The sequence below is a fragment of the Paramisgurnus dabryanus genome, chromosome 18 (genome assembly GCF_030506205.2).
Source record: "Paramisgurnus dabryanus chromosome 18, PD_genome_1.1, whole genome shotgun sequence".
NCBI lineage: Eukaryota > Metazoa > Chordata > Actinopteri > Cypriniformes > Cobitidae > Paramisgurnus > Paramisgurnus dabryanus.
In genome coordinates this window covers 28215773-28229614 of record NC_133354.1, presented here as the reverse complement: position 1 = coordinate 28229614, position 13842 = coordinate 28215773, and the positions used below count along the sequence as shown (strand labels likewise).

The following is a 13842-nucleotide window of genomic DNA, read 5'->3' as shown; positions in this document are numbered from 1 at the left end:
ATATTACTGTTTTCTATGTGAATCAATGTAAATATATAGTAAAGTGTAATTTATCAGTGAGATCTAAGCTGAGTTTTCAGTATCATTACTTTAATCACATAGAAATACATTTTATTTTATTGTATTATTATTTTAAATTGTAATAATATTTTATATTTGATTTGATTTTGGATCAAATCAATGCAGGCTTAGTGAGCAGCAAATACTTTTAAACAGTAGTGATTTTGCTTTATTTTTCCAATGTGGTGTTTACCCTAAAAACAACTGCATGATTGATGTGACACTGTGATAATAATGTTTGTTTCAAAAGACTTGAATAAATGCCTATAAAACTAGTTTATTAGATATTAAACATATAAACTGTGACAAAACAGGCGGTAAGTATTTGTGTTGGTAGGGATTTTTTAACGATTTCAGTACTTGCATAGTTATGTCCAGTAGATGGCAGGAAAGCACTGTTATGAGTGAGTAAGCAGTCAGCAGACCATTTAACCATTTCAGTAAAAATGCTGCTTTATTCAGGAACAAACCATGCATATGGCTATCAATGTTAATCATTGCAATTTCAAGAGTGAATCCCGCACAAATGCTGATGTAATTCTCAAAACTTTGCAACGTGTACTGGGGTGACCATTGATCCTAACAGCATGAAAAACAAGTTTTATACAAATTCTGAATGGATATTAGAAAGCATAAGCACACAACGAGTGCTACCTTTATAATTACTAAAAAGCTCTTGCTGATCTTCATCGAGATCTCTACTCCTGTAGAAGCAGGACGGTTAATAATGAAAAATTAGTAACTTTGTTTCCAATGTTTCCAATTTATGCAAGGAATGCAAAAGCCAGAGAAAAATATAGGGAGAGAAAAAAAAGTGACCTCTCAAAAAGGTCAGTAAGAAACTTTTTCTTGATGTGGGGCGGGGCTTTACATTTTAAAGAGACATGGCATCTAGCCTATAAACAAAAGTAATACAAATTATTGTAAATAATTAATTCATGAAATGTACCGTATCCATTGCATGCATTTAATCAGATTTGTCATTATTATTTTTACTAAAATAAAAATATCTGACGCTGAGGGACCACTCTAAATCTATTTTTTTACTTCTTTTGGGGGTCCCGGATCCCCCAGCCCCCCTCAATTAGAGCGCTGATTATAACCATAACTTAAGTGATTCTTTTGATACAAAAAACTGCAATAATCACTGCAAAACACTGTAGACTTTTAAATATTTTCTTATTTAAATGTTATTTGCAACTATTCTTTAGCTGGACCATAAGTTCCCACTGTCGTTAAGACTTAAAAATGAAACATCAAAATGTTTGATTGGAATTAATTGACTGTAACTAAATCAAATATTCAGTATGTACAATTTCAGGAAATTGTAAATAATGACTTACCATTGATGACAATAATTAACAAACAAAAGAACCGGCAACATCTGCATGTTTGACAATGCAGTGCAACTAAATACTGTGTAGTTTTGCTTGACAAAGATTAAAACCCCAGAACATTGCAATATGTGATTTTATACAACTGTAAGATACAGTCCTTCATTCTGAATGGTCTATGGTTGTGTTTTTATTTAGATTAAAATAGGACAAGGCTTTAGTTATATTGTGACAAGTAGTCGTTCTGAAACAAACATACATTTCAAAACACATTACTGGTGTGCATCCCGAGACAAAACTATGTCACTGATATATTTTAGGATATACAGATGTGGACCAAAATGTTGACCCCCTTGGTAAATATGAGCAAAGAAAGCTGGGAAAATAAATCCAAATTGTTTCTCCTTTATAAATGTTTCATTAATGAAAAATATTTAAAAGTGTGTGTGTGTGTTTTGGGGGGGGGGGGGGGCAAATCATACTTGTTTTTTCTCAAATACATGTTGGCCACACATTTTTTGTATTTGCGTATTTTGATCTTTCTTCTTGAGGAAAGATTTAACCACGATCCATTACTAAATTGCTAGCAGAGTAAGTCAGGTTTTTACTTTTTAGTTGGAAAACAGAAACAGATCTATTGGTATTTCTCCAAGATGTTTAGGACCTCTGATATAAAATTAGGTTCAAAACAAAGAAGGTATTTTTAACTGTAGACATGGGGCACTTTTTAATCCTTGTGTGCCCCAAAGCCATCTTGTGTTCTTGCTGCAAACAGTCCTGTTCAAAGTTCCAGTGTGACAAATGAACATACAGTGTATTTTTGCATAAAAGCAGAATATTTCTTAAACTGTTTTAAATAACTTCTGGTGATGGAGGTGATGTTTTCCTTTATTATTTTTTTAAAGTCTTTTGACCATCTGTGATCCTTGGAAAGTCTTTGAAGTCTCAAATTATTCTCCTTTCTGAGCATTAAGATGATTTAAGGGCAGTTGTAGCCTAGTGTTTGTGCCGGGCTTGTAACCTGAGCGTTGCCTTGAGCAAAGCACCTTCACACAAATTGCTCTACGGGCGCTGCAGGGATAGCTGCCCACTGCTCCGGGTGTTTGTTTGTGACTTGCAGTGCGTGTGTTCACAATTCACTGGATGGGGGGTTGTGTCCAGTATGTATTAAAAAAACATTTATTTCATAATAGCCCCCCCCAAACACACACACTTTAAGTTGTTTAGACTAAGTTGGCTAGACTTTTAACAGGAACTAAAAAGCGCGAACACATCACCCCCATCCTCGCTTCATTGCACTGGCTTCCTGTTCGATTCCGAATCGATTTTAAGATTTTATTGTTTGTTTTTAAAGCGTTGAGTGGACTGGCCCCTCAATACATCACTGACCTCATCCAAATTTATACACCGGCGCGTTCACTGAGGTCAAATGGCCAGTTCCAGCTCGTGGTTCCTAAGTCCAGACTTAAATCCAGGGGGGACAGGGCCTTCTCTGTAGTTGGCCCCAGACTGTGGAACGCTCTGCCTCCTCTGGTCCGTGCGGCCCCCACAGTGGAATGTTTTAAGTCTCGTCTTAAGACCCACTTTTATTCCTTGGCTTTTAACACGGCGTGAGTTATGTGGTCCTGTGTCTTTTATTATTTTGTTTTATTTATTTATTTTAAATGATTGTGATTTTGTACTTGTGTGCCTTCCTATTGTCTATTGTTGCTACTGTACAGCACTTTGGAGACTGTTCTTGTTGGCAAAATGTGCTATAGAAATAAAAGTTGATTGATTGATTGATTGGTTTAAATTTTCATATTTGTGTGATTTTTTTTATTAAAGTTCAAAATGAAAAACATTGTGGATTTATTTTCACAGCTTTTTTGTTCATATTTTGGAAGGGGGCTAATATTTTTGTCGTCAGATGGGTTGCTCGGCGACGTCATCACTGCTTGCCCGCACAACCGAGAGGCAGAAAGAATAAGGCAAAGGGTGCTTTTATACGCTCCAGAAGATTGAATATGGGGAAAACAATACTAGATATTTTTATGCCTTAGAAAAAAGAAATGGTGAAAGGATGTCAATTAACAAATTACGCATAAACGGCACTATTACAGAGGATTTATCTACAGTTTCTAAACATATTTCATAATTTTATCAATCTTTATATTGTACATCTGGAATACATTTGTCCTCAATGGAATCCTCTTTAAAGCAACTGCATTCTGTCAGCTTTGTTAGTGATGAATTTGGCAAAATTTGTGAGAAAGAACTTTGTATTTCTGAAATCTTTGATAATATTAAGAAACTCAAGGACAACAAATCTCTTGGCAATGATGGGCTTACAAATTAATTTTTTAAAACTTTTGGAGATGCCCTTTGCCCATTTATTTTAGCCATGTTTAATGAATCCATAAAGAATGGAACTTTACCTCCATCTCTTAGACAGGGGGTAATTACCTTAATACCAAAACCAACTAAGGATACCTTATCTTTAGATGGGTGGAGACCAGTGTTGGGCAAGTTACTTCCAAAGTGTAATACATTACATATTACAAATTACTGTCATTTGAAAGTAATTAGTTACATTACAATATTACTGACTCTGAACTGTAATGAGTTACATTACTTTTGCGTTACTTTGAGTTACTTTCATCAAAATAACAGAAGTATGACTAGGCATTATAAAATGTTAAAATGTAGTTTATTGATGCTTATAAATCTAGAAGTTATGTGTTGGCCCTCGAGCTTTGAATAGGCACAGTAAAGACTTATGGCAAAAAACAGTAACAATGACTGTCAAATTCATAAACATGGACAAATGATCTGGTAAAAGTCTGGTAAATGATGGTAGACATACCAAACACAATAAAGCTAGAGCCCACTGTAATGCAAACTATAGACTAATAACATGGCAAGACACGCAACCTCTTTTCATTTCTATTCTTTAATTCACTTTAAATTCAGATTCACAGCACAAACCTGGCATGCACTGGGTTGACACAACTTATCAAAAAGTGCTATTGGAGGATTAGGCCTCAAGCAGTACAACTCATTTCAGTATAATATAAGGATTACATGTAGGTTAACATATAATTGCTTAATAAAACACAGACAAACAGAGGAACACTGTTTTTGCCAAACAATGAATATAGGCTCCCATACAAAGGCTGGTAAAAACTTTAACTAGTGTTGTTTAAATGTACTATTTAAATAACCATGTTTAAGTCTACATTAATGTTATGTTGTAGTTTAGGTTGCTGTTTGTAATAAAACTGATAGCATAGGAATAGCCTAGCAATCTATTATGTATATGGACTGTAACCATAGCAACGTTAGCTTACCTTGTCATTGCTTGTGTGGTGAAATGGATTTTACTGGCAAGATTTCTAAAAGTCTCTTTACTTCTGAGGTTCAAGCAGCACAGGAGACCGATAGAAACTTTCTGTTGCTTTTACTTAGTGCTCTCATTCACAGAATTTTGCGTATGCGGCGCTACCGGACCTGATTGCGACCACTTTAGTCGATGCTTATACAGGCGCGGACTTCCCAGATTCGGCTCTTTAAGAAACGCGTCAAATACAAAATTAAAGTAAAAATGAACATGCTGCATACAGCACCTGGAAACAGACATAGGCTGCGTCCCAAACCACATACTTCCATACTATATAGTAGGCAAAGAGTACGAGAAGTAGTGCTTTTCGCCTACTATATAGTTTGGAAGTATGCTGTTTGGGAGCAGCCATTACTATTTTACCCGCAGCTTTTTCCTGTGTGGATGCTGGTCGCGCGCATTGGTCAAAAATAAAAAAATAAAAATAACACGTCTATTTTTGAAATGCATTGTTGTAACGCGCTCGTTACTAAGACTGTAACGAGTAAAATATTACCAAAATTTTATTAGTAATGCGTTATATTACTGCGTTACAGCAAAAACTAATATATTGCTGTAATATATTATATTTTGTAATGCGTTACTCCCAACACTGGTGGAGACCCATAACTTTATTAAATACTGATGCCAAATTATTTTCTCTTATTTTTGCCAACAGACTAAAATTAGGGTTAGATTCTCTCATTGATCATTCACAGTCAGGTTTCATGAAGGGGAGACATATATGCAACAATATTCATCTTATCCTTGATCTCATTGATTACAGCCACCTTCTTAATGATGACAACTTGATACTATTTCTTGATTTTAACAAGGCATTCGATACAGTGGAACACAATTTTATATTTGCAACTTTATAATATTTTAAATTTGGAACTTTTTTTAGGAAAGCAATTACAACCCTGTACACAGACTGTAGCAGCTCTGTTAAAATGTCTCATGGGACTTCTAATAGATTTTTTCAGACAGGGCTGCCCTATCTCTCCTTTTTTTTTCTACTTGTCAGCCAGGTTCTTTCTTGTTATGTATATATGAATTTCTTTCAAGGCATTAACGTTTTTATGTCAGTGGCTGATGACACTACACGATTTTTAAAAAATGCAGCTGAGGTTAGTAAAGCAATTTGTTCCATAAACAATTTCTCTAAAATATCTGGTCTTAACCTAAATGTTAACAAATGTGAGATATTCCCACTTAAAAGTGTTAACATGGAAAAAATTGAAGGAATCCCTGTTAAAGAGGCAGTCACATACCTTATTGGTATAAAACTCACAAGAACCAAAAGAAAGAAAGTTTAACTAGTTACAAAGAGATCTGTCCATTTATGGTCGGGTCTTATTGTCTAAATCTGAAGGTTTATCAAGGTCAGCATATATCTCCCAAGCTTTATTTGTACCTAAAACATTTCCTAAAGAGTTTGACAGATTGTTATATGATTTTATTTGGAAAAACAAACCTCATTATTTAAAGAAAAGTATAATATGCAATCCTCAGGATCAGGGAGGTTTGAATGTTGTGGATTTCACAACTTTGTATTGCACTTTTAAAATAAACTGGCTGAAAAGATTTATTAAAAATAATTGTTGTATATGAAATATCTTCCCAAACTATTTATTTGATCAACTTGGGGGTATTAATTATTTTCTTAGATGTAGTTTTGATGTAAACAAAATACCTCTTAAATTATCAAATTTTCACAGGCAAGTTCTTTTGACATGGTGTTTAATCTTTAAACATAACTTTTCTCCTCACTCTTTGTTTATTTGGAATAATAAATATATTACACATCAGAGAAAATCTTTGTTTTTTAGACAGTGGTTTGATTCTAATATATTATTAGTTGCTTATTACACAGCTCTCTGGAATGCTTGATTCTGATTGGTCAGTTGAGACATTTGCAGGTTCGTTCTTTTCAAATAATAACCGCTCCAAAATAATAACGCATAGCCGGACTACTTGCACGAGTAAAATCGCTCCGCGCCAATAAAGATCAATAAAGATTACTGTCTGTTTGGCGCCATCTTGTGACAAACACTCGACAACCACGACAAGACACAGAGAGCTTACTGAGACTGAACTTGACAAAATAGAGCATGACAGCTACGAAGCCAACACACAAAAAAATACAGAATGGGCATTAAAACTTCTCAAAGACTGGCTAAAAGAGAAAAAAATGGAGACAGACAAGTATGAAGCAGAGGATCTTAATAAGGTATTACGATCATTTTATGCATCTGTGCAAAGTTTCGCGGAAGGATAAAAATGTTAATTTAAAACAAATATGCCAATAAAATGTTTCAAATTCATATTCATGTCCAGTTTTTTTCTTATGTGGCAAGTAGCCGTGTAATAAGCGGGATAATATAGAGGCAGCCGGTAGTTATTGGGAAATAAGCCCCTTCAGTGTGATACAAGACCCTCCACTTCGCGTCGGGTCCTGATCACCATAGATATGTATATAAAGGCTAGATGGCTCGTCCGCGCTGATGGCCAATTGAGTGGAACGTCCGCATTTTGGCGGCCATCTTAGGACAGGGCGCTCGCTCACTCGTAGCATTGAGTTTTAATGATGCAGGTACTTTTAAATGACCATAACTTGCTTAATTTTTTACCGATTTTCAAACGGATTGGTTTGTTATAAACGTCAAAGATGTACCTATGACACTGAATACGTATACTTAAAATAAATAAAAAATTCATGAAACATGTTAAAGCATCCAGAATTATAGCCACGTTAATAACGATTGTAAAAAACCAAACCGTTTGTAAATCCGTCAAGAATTCAGCGAGTTACGAGCATTTTAGTTGTCACTCACCTTCCGTCCACAGCAGCAGGGAGCAGCACTATGGCAGCACTGACCTAAGATGGCCGCCAAGTGACGACACAGCTGACTCCGCCTTGAGCCATCTAGCCTTTATATACATATCTATGCTGATCACACTGTCGGGGCTTATTTCCCAATAACTACCGGCTGCCTCTACATTATCCCTTACTTAACTGTTAGATGCTAATGGTCAAATTCCTGAGTATCAATGATCTGTGTCATAAATTTAATTGCCTTATTTCTGTTAAAGAATACTGTATTATTGTCAATTCTATATCCGTTAAAACACTGTCATTATTCCGAAATCAGAGTGATTGGTGTAACACTGTTGTGTGTAAAGTCTCCAAACATTTGTTTTTAGATAAATTTGATCTAATTAATGATAAGTGCTGTAACCAAGCAATTAGATCTATTTTTATTAATATTTCTTCCCCTCCTTCAAAATTTGTTTGGTTAAATATGTTTCCTTCTTGTGTGTGGGAAAACTTTTGGAGAGTTCTTAATCGTTATTGTATTTCAAATAAGACCAAAGAAGTATCATTTAAAATTGTTCACAGAGTATATCCTGTGAAAGAAACTTTGGAGCGTTTTCATTTGGACATTGAAAACAAATGTTCTTTTTGTAGTTGTGAAAAAGAGTCTATTGTACACTTATTCTATGAATGTCCCTGCTCATCTGTCTTTTGGTACAAGATGTCTCAATTTTTAAGTGTTAAATTGAACTACAATCTAAATGTAAGTTTATCTTCAGTTGTGCTGCATTTTAATGAATATGACGTTTCCAAAGGAAAAATGTTCCTTATTGACTTGTTTTTGCTCTTAGGCAAATTCTATATTCACCAGGTTAAATGAAGTAACTCTTGAACCCAATTTTGTTCATTTTCAAACAGCCTTTAAAGTATATTTAGAATCTATACAATTTGTAAAGAACAAAAAAGCTAGAAAAACTGTTTCTCTTTTAAATGAGTTTAATATATGTTTGTGATGCCCTTTTTATTATTTTTTTGTATTATGATTTTTTTTATAAGGTATGTGATATGTGAAAAAATGTGATGTTATATGCACTTGCCCTTTTGTATAATTTCTGAATTTCAAAGATTAAATAAACTTCAAAAAAAAAAAAAATTGAAAAAAAAGAGAGGAAGAAAGAAAAGATCGTGCTTTATGTTGTAGGCTAGTAGCGGTGTCTATAAGTCAAAATACCAAGGAGTTGTTACGTGGATAATAGTACAGCAGCCAGTGCTGGGTGCCTGATGTTAACATACCAGTAGATGCGACTATTACGTTACTAGCCTAACATTATAATTCATATATGCATCACAGTAACACTGCAAACATAAAGAAGGATCTCGTGACAGAAATGAACTACATTTTTTATTACCTCAAGAACGAGCCGTTATAATCTACAAATACTGCGGGTCACCTTACATGGATGAAGTCGCCCAATATTACCACCAGATGCCGCTAAATGTACACAAACCACCTTTAAGACATTTACAGGAAACTGCCCCATAGTGATTTTACTGCATTATATAATAATAATAATAATAAATTATATATATATATATATATATATATATATATATATATATATATATATATATATATATATATATATATATATATTAGAGCTGGGCATAGATTAATCTAATACAAAATAAAAGTCATTTTCTGCATAACATATGACTTTGTGCTGTGTGTAATATTATGTATATATAAATAAACACACATTCATGTAATTATTTAAGAAACATTTACTTGTTTATAAATAAATAAATAAATATATATATATATATATTTATATTTTTTATATATATATATTCTAAATTATATAAAAATAAAAAAGATATTTAAATAAAACATTTCTTAATGTATATAAATGTATCTGTGTGTGTTTAAATATACATAATATTTACACACATCACAAACATATATTATGCAAAAAAAAACCTTTTATTTTGTATTGATTAATCTAGATTCATATTTGTATTGTGGTATACATCTATTAAAAGTATTTCACATTTATATATTTGACATACATTTTGGTCCAAATCAACTTACAATGCATTACATGGTATACATTTTTATCAGTCTGTGTTCTCTGGGGTCAAACCCACAACCTTTGGAATTGCTAATGCATTGCTCTTCATTGAGCAATACAGCTATAGGGTACTCAAGGCTAGTGCTGTAATCTTGTGTGTCAATGAATAGATCTCTGAGGGCTTGCAGGTCTAAAATTTATCCTTCTCATTCATTTGTACCCAACATGTCTTAAAATAAAACGACTTTAGTAACTTTAGTCGCATAGCACCTCTTTAAAAGTGACTAATTGATGATCTTTGAAAAGGAAGACATACACTGAAGGTTATAGACACATTCAACATTTAATCCCATCAATATCTTTAATGGTTGGTCATGACATTTTTCATGTTGTAATTAAAGGAGTAGTCCACTTTATAGATGGGGCCCATTGACTTACCATAGTATTTTTTCCTACTATAAAAAGTCAATGGACCCCATCTTTAAAGTGGACTACTCCTTTAATGATGGATCAGCTGGGCTATGCAAGTAGCATATGGCTGAAAGCTTCCTCACCACTGGACACCTCCGACCTGCAGCAAAGCAAAAAAATATGAGGAATGTTGGTTATTTTTTGGTCCTAAATGTGCGTGGTGAAAGTCCCACTTTTAGCTGAAGATCCAGCAAGTAACTTCTAACTTAAAGTGCAACTTGCAGGTTACATTTTTTGTGAGATAAATATATAACCTTGTATGAAAGTACCATATGAAAATTAAATGCGAAAGCAAAAAACATTTACAATACTCTAAGCGCATAAATTTTCTAAGACCGCTCTCAAATTCCCTGTTTTTTTTAACAACGCGTCATATTACGTAGTCAGAGGCGTTCGTCAGACAGGCTCTATTGGCTCAGTGCTGCGGTTGTATTAAGCAAAAGCAGTCGCAAATTGATGTGATTCTTCGTAGTTTCAATTTAGCATCGTCATGGTTAATAATTGTGTTAGTGGAGGTTTTACAAACTCCAGCCTGTCAGGACAATGAGTCTACAGGTTTCTTTTGAAGAATAAAGACCGCGCTATCTTCCGTGTCTGGGTGTGTTTAGCGCAGCACGAGGAAAGAGACGAGAGACGCGACTTCACTTCAGCATGTGCTTCAGAAAAACGCGGTGGTGTATAGCGTTCACATTTGATCGGAGGATTATCATCCCGGCAATATGATGGAGTTAAACATTGGATGCCGAAGCAAGAACCACGTGAGGCCTGTGTTTTTGCCGCCGCGAGAAAACATGAATCGATCACGGTCCGTCTGAGATGCAGCTCGAAGATAACGTGAACTATGCACAGTAAGTCTTGTTTTTTTAACATTTGCTAACTACCAAATCATTTAACATAATGATTTCATTCAAGTTTCTTATAAATAAGGAAATCAACTAACGGATAACCTTAGTTTGCAAATAGTATAACCATCAAATCGAGTTACATCTTATTTACTTTGTTTGCATAGCTAATTCGTAATTCGTTTTTTTGTCATGTGGTGTGTTCATGTATGTAACCAAGAAGTGACATGCTGTTATACAATTATATAAAGGTGAATCTGTTTTAATTCTAGTTGTCCAGCTACAGATTAAGATGCTTAGTATGATTAATCATCCTCTGTTGTCATGGATGAACCTGGTGATGTGTTATGGAGGAGGAAAAAAACAAAAAAGACTCATCTGATGAGAAACCACTGCAAGAATCGCATCCTGTTCACACAAGTAAGACTTATTCATGTCTATCAAAATCAAAAATAATGTTTTTTCTTTTTATTCAGGGCTGTTGGCAAGTTCATTGTTTGCTAAAGCCAGCTGATGTCTGTTGTACCATAACCTGTATTTTTTGTTTTATATGCTATGGTATAGTAATTTTCTGCTTTTTATATACATCTCTTAGGTCTGTGCAGCATGCATGTATCAGCATTTTTTGTGACCAGTGACTTCTCTTCTGAGGGGCGTGAATTCCAAATATGTGTTTGTTGTGACGTGTGTGAACCATGTGCATCATGCCTCTTGTCACAATACGTGCCTGCTGCACACGCGTTGAAAAGGTTTATGATAAAAGAAGCACTCATGTTCACAAAATACTCGCAAGACACTAACTTGACACTAAACTGTGATTACACAGGAGATTAAGTGAGTATCAGGCAAACGTGAGCGTATCTTTTATCATAAACCCTTTACATGCGTGTGCAGCAGATTTTGACATCACGTGTGATGCACATAAGTTTACATGACGCGCTGAACACATATTTTGAAATGACAAGCAACACACATGACGAGCTCAATGCATGTGACCAGCTTCGCAACGTGTGCCCTCGAAAAAAGTCACCGGCCGACACTGACCCAGATCATCAAGATGTTAAAGCTGTTTGGGCTTCAGAGCATCTTGTCAGCACCTTCTTCCACCATGTACACAATTTCTACCATCGTGAAGGCGTGGCAGAATGAGAGATTTGCGGTAAGCGGTTGTTTTTTGTTAAAAGATTGTAAATGTTTGAACAATAGCATTGTATGTCGCTTTCAAAAAATAATATAAAACTGACTCATCACCAAAACCATCAAAACCACTTTGACTATAATTTTTTTATCAGAACTGTATTACTTTAGTGTACACTGTTAACAGGGACAAATAAATTTAATCTATTTAAATATTCTGTTCTGGAATACTCCAGGTCACCACAGGCTCTACGAGAATGCAGCACTGTCCTGTCTTCCACTACACCTGCTCCCCTCTCCAGTTTCATCCAGAGAATCAACAAGGATGAGGCTGTTGGGATCTATTAATCACAGCATTCACAATTTAACACATTATTATAATACCCGCACATATGATGGGAAAGATACTGAAAAATTGTTAAATGTTTTTAAATGGGTCAGATTGTATATCTTTCTTTCGGTGCTACATAAATAAAACTAAATCGAATTACAAATGCAGATCTGCTTGGTATATATCTGATCTAAACTTCATAAACCAGTTTTTATACGGTAAGACAATTTGTGATTATTGTTTATTGATTGTCACAAAATGGGGCTATTCAAACCATTTATAAAGTCCTCCTTCCTTTGGAACCTGTCCTCGAATGGAGGTAAGGGCGCCTGCACAGAGTTCCTTAGACGCCCAGCGGATAACTTGCCTATGCTGTATTTAGGGGTATTGTCTGGAGATGGGAAAACTATTAATATTGTTAATTTGAATATTGACTAGTGCCAGCAAAAATTGTGACTTACTCATGACCTATAGGCAACTTGTAATGAAAACAAATTCATTAAGATTGTTTTAAAACAAATTTATTAAGATTGTTTTAACATTCAAATCTTTAGTTTACTGTTCATTTATACATGCATATTAAATAAATTACTAATAAATAATCTCTGCCATAAACATACTCATTTCTACTGGCCTGGCCTGTAGCACATATGGGTTCAGACAGCTCACCTCTCCTGCGGTGATGAGCAACATCTGTATCACGTAACGTAAGTGTGGATGGATATTAACATTTACATTTAGTCATATAAGTTATTAACATAACTTATAAGCATTAAAAAGACGTAAAGTATCAATACTATCTTTGCTATTGCATGATATATGATAATAATCTGTACAATCTTGTGATCTGAGCACAGTATTACATCTCGCCAGATCACTGATCTCACCCAGACATCTGTCCTTTTCTCCTCACATAACACTTCAATTTGTCTCCTCTGATCGTTCTGTTTAATCCTGACCAGTCCCTGCACTCTTGGCTGCATAGCAAACTCATAATTGTATGGCTGTAGTTCGCCATACGAGTATGAATAAACATTTACTCGTTCCTCGGCGTCCGAAGAACTGTCATTGCGATCCATCGTGCGCCTCTCGTAATGTCACTTCCGGTTTGGCGGTTTTTAGAGGCGGGTCTAAAATTTTCTTACAAAAATGACCCCAGAAGCCTAATTAGTGCATTTTGAAAAATATTTTTTTTTAAATCTATTTCCTACAGTATTTTTCTGTACTTTGAGTGAATGGGTGGTTTAACTTACAAGTTGCTCTTTAACTTCTACTTATAACTTACTTAACTTACTTAAGTTGTATGAAATAGCGTAAATATAATAGAAAAAGAGACAAACGATTAGATGGAGGTAAAGATACTTTAATTGGCATGTGGGCATTCTGCAAAAGCATTTTGTTTCATGAAAACATTTGCATATG

At 34.7% G+C, this 13842-nt stretch overlaps 1 long non-coding RNA gene across 1 annotated transcript; it reads left to right on the top strand.

Annotated features, from left to right (window-relative positions):
- Positions 1-10452: 10452 nt before the first annotated feature.
- LOC135776972 (uncharacterized) lies at positions 10453-12496 on the top strand. Its single transcript, XR_010544256.2, has 4 exons — positions 10453-10958; positions 11225-11372; positions 11548-12111; positions 12326-12496. It is a non-coding gene; the product is annotated as an uncharacterized lncRNA (long non-coding RNA).
- The last annotated feature ends 1346 nt before the right edge of the window (positions 12497-13842 follow it).